At 46.3% G+C, this 13261-nt stretch overlaps 1 protein-coding gene across 1 annotated transcript in view; it reads left to right on the forward strand.

The window, feature by feature from the left end:
- The window catches only part of sntb2 (syntrophin, beta 2), a 61084-nt gene that overhangs the window by 5393 nt on the left and 42430 nt on the right, over positions 1-13261 (forward strand). The window lies entirely within an intron of this gene.

Here is a 13261-nt window from a genome sequence, read left to right on the forward strand (position 1 = left end):
TAATTTGGGAACGCTATTTAATTGTTTAACAATGAATTACACCGCTTATAGTGTGCCTCTATTCCAAATTAGACGCACCGCTGAAACGAGCTTACATTATAAACAATTCAGTTGCGTACCATGTACAGCTACTGCACACGCAACGGAATCATGGCAGAAATTTCTGAAAATCCCAGTCAATATGACAATCTTGACACACCGGAAGAGCTCGTCAGGAACTTCACTAGGGACGTTGATGCGGGCTATGCAGAGTCTGTAAAAGATGCTAGCCTTGAAGTCCTCAATAGCAACATCGCACAACTTATGAGTTACACCGAGCACAAAACCTTAAAAGATAATAATCTCGCTCGAACGCTTGGTTGCATGGTGCTGAACTTGGTGTCCCAACTCAAATGGAGTGGCCTCGAGGACGGTCGGGTGAAGTGCAGACTGGAAGTTCAACAGCATAAACAAGTCCAGCTAACTGCACAATGGACAGAAACCACAGCGCGTTTCAACTTGGCTGAAGCCCGCCTCCTTAATGTTGAAATACGACGTGATGATGCGGATGCTCGGATAGCCGACCTCAGTGCTGCAGCTGAGGCTGCACAGTTGACGTCTAAAGACGACAGCGAATTAAATTGTGATGATGATAAATCAACCCAGGCACCTATCTCTAGTGAACTAACTTCCAGAGTTTACCAAAAACAGCTAAAAGACGCTTATGCCGAGATTGCCCACTAAAAAGCTAAATTGGTGGAATTAGCCGACCGACCGTCTCATGACCAAGTGCTTGAATTATGGGCCGAACATCAGCGAGCAACTCTTCTGCTGCGTCAAGCTTCCGGTGACATCCAGCGGCTCACCGAACGCACCGAAACGCTGAAAGCAGAACGCTCCAAGGAGATGGAACAGTCCTATGAGCTCAAGACACAGATGACAGTCCTGGAGACGGAGCTGTCCCGCCTCCAACAACAGCTCTGGGATCAAGAGGATGAGTTAGCCCATGTCAGGCGTGAGCTACAATTAGCTCGACAGCTGTCCGCCGACTCTCTGACTCATCCCAATGCTCCGGCCTCTGCTACAGACAGCAGGGGGCCCTCCCTCACCAGAAGTGTCACAAAGCCCAACAAAACATCTCCAACCTTTGGGCCAGAATCCACCTTCAGGGGGCACCGTGCGACCTCCTCACGGGTGGCGGCCCCATCTGTCGTAGCTTACCTTTTCGACTCACCCCGACTCTCCCCACCCACCCAGCGCCGCTCCAGGTATGACTCTAAAAGGCTTAGACAAAGTTGCGTGCAACATTCTGAGGTTTGAACCTAAACCAAACGGGTCACACGACACAGCCGCGTACCTTAGAGACCTCAAATTTCACTTTAAACGATACCCTTCCGCTACTACTGATGACAGATTGTTCCTTATTAAAGTTACGTCTAACTGAGAAGTAAGTAGTTTAATTGAACGACCACCGGCTCATGTGCTGGCCGACTACCGGGCTCTCTTCAAAGCATTGTCTCAAGAATTTGATGAGCCAGAGGCCGCAACTGGCTTATCTGCACCCCTCACAGTTAAACAGGGGAGACTTGAGACACCACAAGCTTACTAATGCCGGTTGCGTAAAGCGTACTTCGGAAATTTAAATAAACCGAATATTGAAGAGGACAAAAATTTCATAACACTTGGTTGAAAACCTACAGCTAAACACCAGCCACCAGCTGGGCGTGGCAGCGTGCCCGCACACACAGTCCAGTGCCCAAATGCGTGAACTGGCCGCCAAAGGTTTTGCAAAAACAAAAACACCCTCCCTCTAAAGCATAAGACTTTGGCATCTGCTTCACACACGTACCACCGCAGAGGGAATTAGAGGGAGCTACGTGCAACACGCATGTGACTGACACACAAGGTTCTGCCGATGTTAAACCCGACAATCAAAAGAAGTCGTTTAATCCAAACAACCAGTCTCGGCCCGTGTACAACAATGGTCCTCGTAACCAACAAAGCCAGTCCAATGATAAATCAAAGTCATTGAATGACCGCAACTCTAATGTGCTTACATTGTTACATGTTGAAACAGGGTACATACGACGACCAGCCGAAATCTGACTCGTCTAACCAAGACCCTAAAATGACTGGTGACAACCGGGAAAAGGGCTCCCGAACTAACAGCTCCCAAAGGGAGTTTAGTGATGTGGCAGAAGAATTACTTGAGGTGCTCGGAGCCTGTCCAAAGACAAAAAGCGGGACCCATCATTATGACTAGGCCTGATTGAGTCGAACAGAGCCACATAGGACGCGAAAGGTCAACCAGGTAACCTCCATTGTTCCCCTAATGACCTGCCAAGTACCCCTGTGACCCTGGTCAAGTCCACGACGGCCTCACCTCGCCATAACCTTAGCGGACCACTTTGTGACGACCAATCCCTAGACCCCTTTCGTGCCGTCCTAAACCCAGGCGAGGCCCTGACCCGCGTGACATTACGCTGCTGAATAACGTTCTGCCATTCCGACAACTTTTGGGTGAAGTTCTATTTAACCGTTACACTTGAGCATGAATTTGTCCGCGAAGCTCTCAATGACACCGCGGCAGACATCACTGTTATGTCTCACGCTGTGTTTTATTCAACTTCCGACATTGCTGCAAGCCAGAGGCTGTGACCTTCAACTGCAACGCTGCGCACTAACTCACCACACATTTTCAGTGACTAACACCGAGCTGAACATCTTAACTATGCTCCACTGGACCATTGGCCCCATGACGTTAGTCCATCCGGTCTACGTGTCTCCAATTGAATCCGTCCCCCTGCTCATTGACCAAGACCTGCTCTGCCGCTTCGAGCCACTAATTGATTACGAAAATCTTCAGCTGTGGGTGCAGGTGGAACAGGCGTTACCACCACCAACTCGGGAACTGTCCTCAGACCAGTGCCTGGTGTTGGACCACTCAGAGGACTGCGACCTGTCAGACCGCACTCCTTCAAGTGACGACACCCCCATTGACGACACTGCTGAGTCCCCTGTAGCCACCTCACCACCGCTAAACCGACTTAGAGAACTCGACAGGTTTCTCTGCCATCTTGTCCCACCGCCGCACGAAGAGCACTACTGCTCCAATGTTGCTGGTGGAATTAATTTGCATGACTGCCCGACAGGCGACGTCACCCTGGCCTTGTGGGCTGACAAATCAGCAATTTCTCAGGCACTGTCTAAGACCCTACGAATTAAGCATCCTGACCTTCAATTAACGATGAAAACTTTTCACTTTTCCGTTAATACCGTGCCGCCGTCACTGCAGTGGGCGTGTGTTTGAAGGAGTGGGCGGAGTTGCGGGAGCCGCGCTTTCGGATGCAGTTGGGATTGTACTTAGCGTATGGATCACCAGGTGTTGGTCTGCAGCCAGGTCCATTCTGATGATGTTGGTTCCCAGCCTTTCTCTTCTGCGTCATTTGTGATGTCGAAGTTGCCTGCTTTTCGGTTGGTCTTTCTGTGGTTTGCCTTGGCCACCACTCTTTCAATTATTCCTCCCTGTGCGCCATGCAAGCTTGACTTTGGGTTCTCCTCTGTTTCGTGCCAACTCGTTTCCATTATCGTGGGCTTTTGTTATTACGCATCCATGGAGCTCACTTCTCAGTCGCTCGTGGCCTACCTATATAATTTGTGTGTGGTTGGATTCGACAAAAGACCTCTGGTTATCGAGAACTCTCATCGAATTCCCATAGCAACCTTCAGATTACGAGACATAGAGGTTTTTCGTCTATTTGTCCTGAAGTTTTACACATCTAAAAAGAGACGTGGTGGCCCTTTTCACGATAATTTGTTTTTAACGCTTAAACTTAAAATCACGCTAAACCGGAAGTAACGCAGGTGTCGCTTCCGTCTTATTCTTTTCTCCTAAATTAATTACGTTTTTATCCAAACCAATAAACAATACATGGCTTTCAAAATCCTTACTGCTTAACTTGCACTTCGGCAAGTTTCCCTCTTCATCTTCTCTATGCGCCATAGAGTCCAGTTGCCCCGCTAGTATCTTCGAGAAAAAACTGTGGATTTGTGAAAGTTGGTGAAAGAAGGTTCGGCGTAGACACCCTAATGTTTATCAAGTCTTCCCTAGTGTAAGTAAGTCGCACAATGTCTCCAAAAACGAACGAAAAAGACAGAAATAAGGACAATACTAGAGAGCGCGTTACTGAGGCGTCCACCTGTGTTGGCGCAATCTTGTTTTTTTTGGAGAGAGGCTGAAGAAGACATTACTAGATTTGTGTTGGCTTATTATGCAAGCTGTACGCACACTACTTTACACTGTAACAATGTGTCATTTCTTCACTGTTTCCCCATGAAAAGTTAAACTGTGAAGGCCTTCATTATGCTGTTCGCCAAAAAAACAACATTGTTTTGAGGGTCTAAACATGCAAGAAATCTCATGAAACTTTGTACACACATCAAGCGTGGCAAACATTTCAACATGTAACTTTTTTTTTTTTTTTTTCAATTTAAAAAGAAAATGGCTCAGTAGCGCCCCCTAAAGATTTTCAAATAAGCAGCCCCAGCTGTATGTTTCACCGAGGTCTACCTAAATTCGGGGGCATACAGAACAGCCCAAGACCTAAAAAAAACTCTCTTGGAGCAATACCCTAAACCAGACATGCCCAAAGTCCGGCCCCTGGGCCAAATCCGGCCCGTGTTCATATTTCCACTGGCCCGAAGCCTCTGTCATAAAACCAATAATATGTGGCCCGGCAGTACAAAATACACGTGCAATTTTATATTTCACCACAGGATGGCAGTAAACCTGTGGCTGAACTCTTGCGGGGGCGTTTTGCGCATGATCTGTTTTTTGCCCAATTCTAAAATGGCAGCTGGAAGTAGGAAAAGGAAAGTTGATAGCGAGGGCCAACGTTTCCAGGACAAATGGAAGTCTGAATATTTTTTCACTGAGTTTAGAAATTTGCCAAGAGACTGTGGCTGTGTTCAAGGAGTTCAATATAAAGAGGCACTACCAGACGGAACATGCTAATTACGACAAGCTAACTGGGAACGAACGCAGTGAAAAATTTAAGCAACTGGAAGCTGGTTTAACGGCACAGCAACACTTTTTCACAAGAGTCAGTGAGTCGAATGAAAATGCAACAAAGGCAAGCTATGAGGTGGCAACGCTGATTGCCAAGCACTGCAAACCTTTTACTGAGGGTGAATTTATTAAAGACTGTGTGATGAAAATGGTGGAGAACATTTGTCCTGAGAAAAAGCAACAGTTCGCCAATGTTTTCCTGGCTCGTAGCACTGTGTCACGAAGGATCGAAGAAGTTTCTTCTGATATTAAGAGAGAGTTGGCCTGTGATGAAAGCACGGATGCAGAGCCTTAAGGACCAAACAAGAGGGAAAGATTTATTTGCTTCTCTTTGTTCCGCTGTAGATGACATAAAATTACAGTGGAATAAAATCACGGGGATTATTACGGATGGCGCACCTGCCATGGTTGGCGAGCACAGTGGGTTTTTTCTTCTTCTTTTTTTTTTTTTTCTTTCTTCTTTCCGTGGATCTCAGTGATGTTCCAGCCCACCTGCAGTTGGAGCTCATTGAGCTGCAGTGTGACACAGAGTGTCGCAGCCGGTACCAACAACTCCCTGTTGTCAACTTTTATCAGCAGCTGGATAAAGACAGGTTCCAAGAGATTCGTACATTTGCTAAGAAAATGTTGAGCTTGTGTTGGCTCGACATACTTGTGTGAGAAGACATTCTCAGTCATGAACATGAGTAAGAACCGCGTGAGGACAAGACTAAGTGACTTCCACCTGCGTGACATCTTGCGCATTAAAACCACCGTTTTTGAGCCAGACCTGCCCCATTTATTGCAGTCGAGATCTCAGTATCACCCTTCACATTAATGGAAACATGTTGTTTGTTGATTCTGATGAATAAAGTTTGAGTCAAATTTTATAAAAATACTTTATTTTGCATTTCATTAATTTTTATTTTAACCTTCATTTATCCAGGTCAGGCAGTTATCAGATCTACCTAGCAGCAGACAGCATAGTAAAACAAAGTAAAATAAAAATAAATACAAAAAAGCATTCCCCTCGTTGGTAGCATGTAAAATTAATGCTGGCCCGCATGACAATTTTTTTACGTCAATGTGGCCCCTGAGCCAAAAAGTTTGGGCACCCCTGCCCTAAACCCAACATTAAGTCTGCAATTTTTAATTTAGTTTCAGATTCTGACCTCTTTTCACCTTTTACGTCAATCATATTTTAATGAACTAGAGATGTTATTCAATCGACTTCAAACTTTGGATTTCTCATCAAAGCATAATGAAGATGAAAAGTTTGTAAAAGGCCGTTGCCGTGGCGACATGCCGTTCGCCACGCTGTTGTGTCGCGCTGCAAATAATTGTGAAGTGGAATGAAATGATATACGGTTTTACACGAATCTAAATCTAAAAAGTGCAGTGCGCATTTCTATTCAATGGATCCGCAATGTGCCAGTACCCTAACGTGCAAGTACCCCAACGTGGCCAGGTTTGCGAGGGCCCATAAGAGCTCCTAGCAGCTCTAGTTAGGGCCCGAGCAGCGACCATTGCAAGGGTCCAATTGTAATCGTGTTTTCTTTAGTTAGGGCCTGAATGAGGTCCCTATTGTTTTTGTAGTTAATATTATTATTCTCCCAAAACAATCTAATTTTTGACAGCCTAAACATACTGCGATTTTATCAAACTTTGCTCACACATCGAGCCAGAAAAAATTGATATTTTCAACTTGTTTTATGTGATTACTAAAAAAACGGCACTGTATCGCCCCCTACAAATCTTAAAAACAATGGCCCAGGCACTATGTGTCACCTACGGCTGCGAAAATTGGGAGGTGTACGTGTAGCACCCTGAAATGTACAAAATGTTAGCAGAAGCCATATCCTGAAATGCATAAGAAGTGAGGTATGAATTATTATTATTATTATTTTTTAATTACATTTTGGCCCTTTTTTGACAATGTTTCCACATTCACAGGGGTCATACTTTCGTGAACTCGTCCTTCAGCTTTCAACCGATTGACTTGGTGTGGAAAATCTCCAGACCTGGGAGATTAAAGGTTGTTGAAGGCTTTTCATTTCGCAATACTATATGACGGGGCAGGGGCATCAAATTTCGCAATCAGATTTGCTTTGCCACAAAACAGGAAATGCTCAATAATTCCCCTGCACATGCTCCAAAAAAATCCCAATCTTCATGTTTCATAATAGTCGTGCCCTGAACACATCTGTATGACAATAATTTCATTTTACATATAGCACCACCTAGTGGTGACAAAAAACGCCTTCCTTTACATTTTAATATACTGCGCCATACACATTGAGCACATCCACCTGAGATTTTGTCAGTTAAGCCTCAAGACATTGATTATGCCTTGTAAAAAAACAAAAAAAATAAAAATAATTGTGACGAATATTGCGGGACGAATATTGATAATTCACCGTGACGAGCTTTTGTAACTTAACACCAGGTGGTCATATCTTTTCTAAATCTTACACACTTGATGAGAGTCCACACTTCTACGGAAAAAGTTTTATAATACAACCCCAATTCCAATGAAGTTGGTACGTTGTGTTAAACATAAATGAAAACAGAATACATCCATCCATCCATTTTCTGAGCCGCTTATCCTCACTAGGGTCGCGGGCGTGCTGGAGCCTATCCCAGCTGTCATCGGGCAGGAGGCGGGGTACACCCTGAACTGGTTGCCAGCCAATCGCAGGGCACATAGAAACAAACAAATGATTTGCAAATCATGTTCAACCCATATTTAATTGAATACACCACAAAGACAAGATATGTAATGTTAAAACTGCTAAACTTGATTGTTTTTAGCAAATAATCATTAACTTAGAATTTTATGGCTGCAACACGTTCCAAAAAAGCTGGGACAGGTGGCAAAAAAGACTGAGAAAGTTGAGGAATGCTCATCAAACACCTGTTTGGAACATTCCACAGGTGAACAGGCTAATTGGGAACAGGTGGGTGGCATGATTGGGTAGAAAAGGAGCTTCCCTGAATTGCTCAGTCATTCACAAGCAAAGATGGGGCGAGGTTCACCTCTTTGTGAACAAGTGCGTGAGAAAATAGTCGAACAGTTTAAGGGCAGTGTTCCTCAACCTACAATTGCAATCTGGAGAAATCACTGCATGTAAGCGGCAAGGGCGAAAACCAACATTGAATGCCCGTGACCTTCGATCGCTCAGGCGGCACTGCATCAAAAACCGACATCAATGTGTAAAGGATATCGCCACATGGGCTCCAGAACACTTCAGAAAACCAATGTCACCACCAAGTCACCACCGATTAGTTCCGAGGGCTAATTCATACCCCTTCTAGATATTTGACCACGAGTAACGTTATAAGAGTCAAATGTTCTTATTTGTGGACAGGGGGGACACCCGGTGAGGACATGGAACAACTAACCAACAGGACAAGATGAGTGAGGACAGAAAAGGAATGGAACTTATTGGTAAATGAACACCATATCACATGCATGTTAGTCAACTGGTGTACGGAGTTGTTGAGCCGGCACATTAAGTAAGGCCAAGCCAGCGGCCCCATCCCGCGGGGAGCCCATCCAGGAAGATTGCACCAACTCCCCAGGACCCAGGCCGGTCCCCCCAGCCCAACCGAAGTGCCGTGACCAGTCCCAAAGGGAGGGCCAAGGGTACCGGACCACAACTCCCCCCACCCAGCGTGCCCCACCGCTGCCACCCCGCGGAGCGCATTGGGGCCCAACCATCAACAGGGCCCAACGTGCCAGCTGCCACCCGAAAAAGGTTACAGCCCGCCAAAAGTGAGCCCATGTCAACCCCCTGCCACGAGCAATGACGGGCGAGGGCGCCAGGAGAGGAGAGAGGAAGGCGGTAACTCAAGGTGGTGTTCAGAAAATAGAGCTACTCCCCAAAAACTCATTTCAAAAGTGTACAAATTAATTTCAAGTACTAATTCAACACACCAATTGCAAAAAAGGGGAAAATGGACCTTCTCAGTATCTGACAATGATTACTGGGCACAAATCTGGAGAAATCAGAATCAGAATCATCTTTATTTGCCAAGTATGTCCAAAAACACACAAGGAATTTGTCTCCGGTAATTGGAGCCGCTCTAGTATGACAGCAGACAGTCAATTGACAGAGAACACTTTTGAGACATAAAGACATTGACAAAAAACAGTCACTGAGCAATAAAGGGTTGCTAGTTATCTGGTAATGCTTATTATTATTACATTCTTATTATTTTTGGAGCAGATGCTACTCTGGCATGAGTGGCCAGTATTGGTCAACAACAGATATGCAAGTAGTGCAGCATGGTGAGACTACTACAGTGAGTGTACGAGTAATATATAATTGGCCCGACAGAAATGTGACAACAAACCCAAGACAAAAAGACAAAAAATTGGCCAGCATGTTGCAATGAACTTGTAGGTTAGGTGTTTAAGAAGTTGATTGCAAGAGGGAATAAGCTATTGGAATGTCTGCTAGTTCTAGTTTGCCTTGATCGGTAGCGCCTACCTGAGGGAAGGAGCTGGAAGAGCTGGTGACTGGGATGTGGAGGGTCAGAGAGAATTTTGAACGCTCTTGTCTTAGTTCTGGCAGCGTGCAAGTCCTCAAGGGTGGGTAGGGGGGGTACCGACAATCTTTTCAGCAGTTTTGATTGTCCGTTGCAGTCGGAGTTTGTCCTTTTCTGTAGCAGCACCAAACAGGACTGTGATGGAAGAACACAGGACTGATTCGATGACCGCTGTGTAGAACTGCCTCAGCAGCTCCCGTGGTAGGCCGTGCTTTCTCAGAAGCCGCAGGACGTACATCCTCTGCTGGGCCTTTTTAAGGACGGAGTTGATTTTGATCACAATTTCAGGTCCTGAGAGACTGTAATTCCCAGGAACTTGAAGGTCTTGATGGTTAACACAACGCAGCTGGACAGCGTGAGGAGCAGCTGTGGCGAAAGATGCCTCCTTGAAGTCCACGATCATCTCTACAGTCTTGAGCGTGTTCAGCTCCAGGTTGTGTCGGCCGCACCACAGCTCCAGGCGCTCCACTTCCTGTCGATATGCAAGACTCGTCACCGTCCTTGATGAGGCCGATGACAGTGGTGTCATCTGCAAACTTCAGGAGTTTGACAGCCGGGTGCGTTGAGGTGCAGTTGTTTGTGTAGCGAGAGAAGAGCAGCTGTGTCCTGCCCCTCAGGAAGCTGTAAATCCACTGGCAGACTGAACGTGAGACGCTGAGCTGGAGAAGCTTGGAGGAAAGGAGTTCAGGGATGATGGTGTTGAACGCTGAGCTGAAGTCCACGAACAGGATCCTCACGTAGGTCCATGCACTGTCGAGGTGTTCTAGGATAAAGTGCAGTCCCATGTTCTGCATCATCCGCAGACCTGTTTGCTCGGTAGGCAAACTGCAGGGGGTCCAGCAGGGGGCCTGTGACGCTCTTGAGGTGGTCCAGCATGAGACGTTCAAAGGACTTCATGACCGCAGATGTCAAGGCGACAGGCCTGTAGTCATTTAGACTTCTTTGGGACTGGAATGATGGTGGAGCAGTTCCAGAGATCTATTGAAGACCTGAGTGAAGACTGGAGCGAGCTGGTCCGCGCAGACTTTGAGGCAGGATGGGGACACATGGTCTGGGCCTGCCGCGTTGTTTATCTTTTGTTCTTTGAAGATGCACCTCACATCCTGTTAATGGATGGTTAACGCAGAAGTCGTGGTGTGACAGTGGTCGGTGGTGCGGCTTGGTGGGTGTGGGGTGTGAAAGTGTCCTTTTCAAATCTGCAGTAGAAGGTATTCAAGTCGTTGGCTAGTGTGCTATTGTTCTCAGATTGGGGGGATCGTTGCTTGTAATTTGTCAGCGAATTTGTCTGGAATTCATACCAGACTGATTTAGAGTCATTAGCACTAAACTGTTTTTCCAACTTTGCTGCATAGTTCCTCTTTGCAATGTTGATTTCTTTAGTCAGCAGGTTTCTAGCTCGATTATACAGGGCCCTGTCCCCGCTTTGATAGAGTCCTCCTTAGCTTGGTGAAGCTTAAGTTTGGTAGTGAACCACGGCTTGGTGTTGTTGAATGTGCGAAATGACTTTGTTGGTACACACACCTCTTCGTAGAAACTGATATAGGATCCGTATATTCATGCAGGCTGCCAGCTGAATTTTCAAAGACACTCCATTGTGTTCAGTCTAAACAGCTTTGAAGTTCCATCTTTGCTTCATTAGTCCACTTTTTCACTATTTTCACTGTAGGCTTCACGCATTTAAGTTCTTGCCTGTATGTCGGTATTAAGTGAATTAAGCAGTGATCAGACGAGCCAAGGGCTGCACGAGGTATAGCACGGTAGCCGTTTTTTAGCGTAGTATAGCAGTGGTCTAAAATGTTATTTTGCCTAGTAGGACAGTCGATGTGCTGCTTGTATTTAGGGAGTTCATGGTTGAGTTTAGATTTGTTAAAGTCCCCGAGAATAATGACTTAATCGGCGAACATTAGCAGTGCGGCGTTCGTGTTAGCTTGAGGCGCAATATAGACGCCAGCGAGAATGAATGATGCGAACTTACGCGGTGATTAGAATGGTTTACAGTTCTAAAACAGTGACTTCAAATGCGGGTCGCAGTGTGTGCTGAGCTCCGTGACGTCCGTACACCATTTTTCGTTGAATAGAAGCATATCCCGCCGCCTTTTGTTTTCCCCGATGATTCCATGTCGCGGTCTGCCCTGTGAAGATGGAAGCCGGGAAGCATGACTACGCCATCGGGTACAGTGTCACAAAGCCAGGTCTCCGTAAAGCACATGGCGGTGGAACGTCCGAAGTCTTTACTGGTCTTTATCAGAAGATGAAGCTTGTGCATTTTGTTGGGTAGGGAGCGTAGATTCGTGAGGTGGATTGACGGGAACGGCAATCTGTATCCTCTCTTGCGGAGTTTCACCTGGATGCCGGCTCGCTTCCCTCTGTGGCGTCGCCTCCGCCTCTATGCGCCGAAGACCGCGGACGCCACTCCATAATTAGTAAGTCGGGGAAAAAACTGAGCGGATTTGCGAAAGTTGGTGAAAGAAAGTCCGGAGTAGCCGCCTTGATGGTTAGCAAGTCTCCCCTTGTGTAAGTGAGTCGTGTAATGTCTCCAAACACGAACAAAAAACACAAAGACAAAAACAATACTCGAGAGCGCATAACCGAGGCGACCAGACTGGTTGGCGCCATCTTGAAATACATTCTCACTGACACAAAAAATTAAATTTAGAGGTAATTCAGTTCAAAGTACTCCATAGATCACACGTTGCACAATATAGTATGCATAAAATGGGCTATTCAAAATCAAACATATGCACTCATTGTAATGAAAACGCTCCAGACACTCATTTCCATGCTCTTTGGCATTATACACCCGTACAGGACTTCTGGTCACTAGTTATACAGAAACTTTCCTCAGTTTTGCACTGTAAGATTCCAATTTCTCCTTTTTCTCCTTTCTTCCTTTGTCTACTGGGTGGTTTAAAAGATATAGCTCTTCCAAATAAACATGCGCAACCAACACTTGTAATTCTAGCAATTGCTAAAAAAATAACAATATTGTTAAACTGGTAAGATAAACAAGCTAGCAACATTAACCAATGGCAAAATGTTGTCGTAGAGTATGTAATACTAGAAAATATCTCTGCCAAACGTAATAAGCAAATTTATATATATTATAATATTTAAATAATTTTAAGAAAAACTGCACTTGCATGTACTTGAACCCCTACCCTTCTGGATCTGCGATGTGGGCCTCTGGGGATGCTGGGCCTGTGTTGTCCTACTGGGGGATGCCGTTCCCAGGGCTGCTCTCCGACCCTGCGTACCGGGGAGGTGCCCGCTGGCCCAACTCCGGGGATCTCGTCCTGGTCTCCAGGTGTGGGGTTGGGGGCCATGCTGCTGCGCCCGAGGCCTGTGTTCTCTCTCTCTCTCGCTCGATCGCTGCGTGGGGCTCCCCTGCTGACTTGGGGCTTATGGTAGGGTGTCAGCACCTCCTGCCTTGGACAGGCCTGTTTTGTTCGCTGGGTGATGGCCGTCGGGTGCCCCCTTTTCTCTGTGGTCTTCCAGCCAGTCGAGCCGGGAAGGACTCGCAGGAGTATATACCTCTCATTCAGAGTCCCCTAGGGACTGGCACGAGGGATGATGGCCCGGGTACTGGCACATCTGTGCTGGTTTTCGGTCTGGTCGCCCTCCTTTTTCTGCCATGGCGGTCCTCCCGCTTTAATGCATCATATACCCATCTGTGGGGGGGAGGGC

The sequence above is a fragment of the Phycodurus eques genome, chromosome 5, assembly GCF_024500275.1.
Source record: "Phycodurus eques isolate BA_2022a chromosome 5, UOR_Pequ_1.1, whole genome shotgun sequence".
NCBI classification, from domain to species: domain Eukaryota; kingdom Metazoa; phylum Chordata; class Actinopteri; order Syngnathiformes; family Syngnathidae; genus Phycodurus; species Phycodurus eques.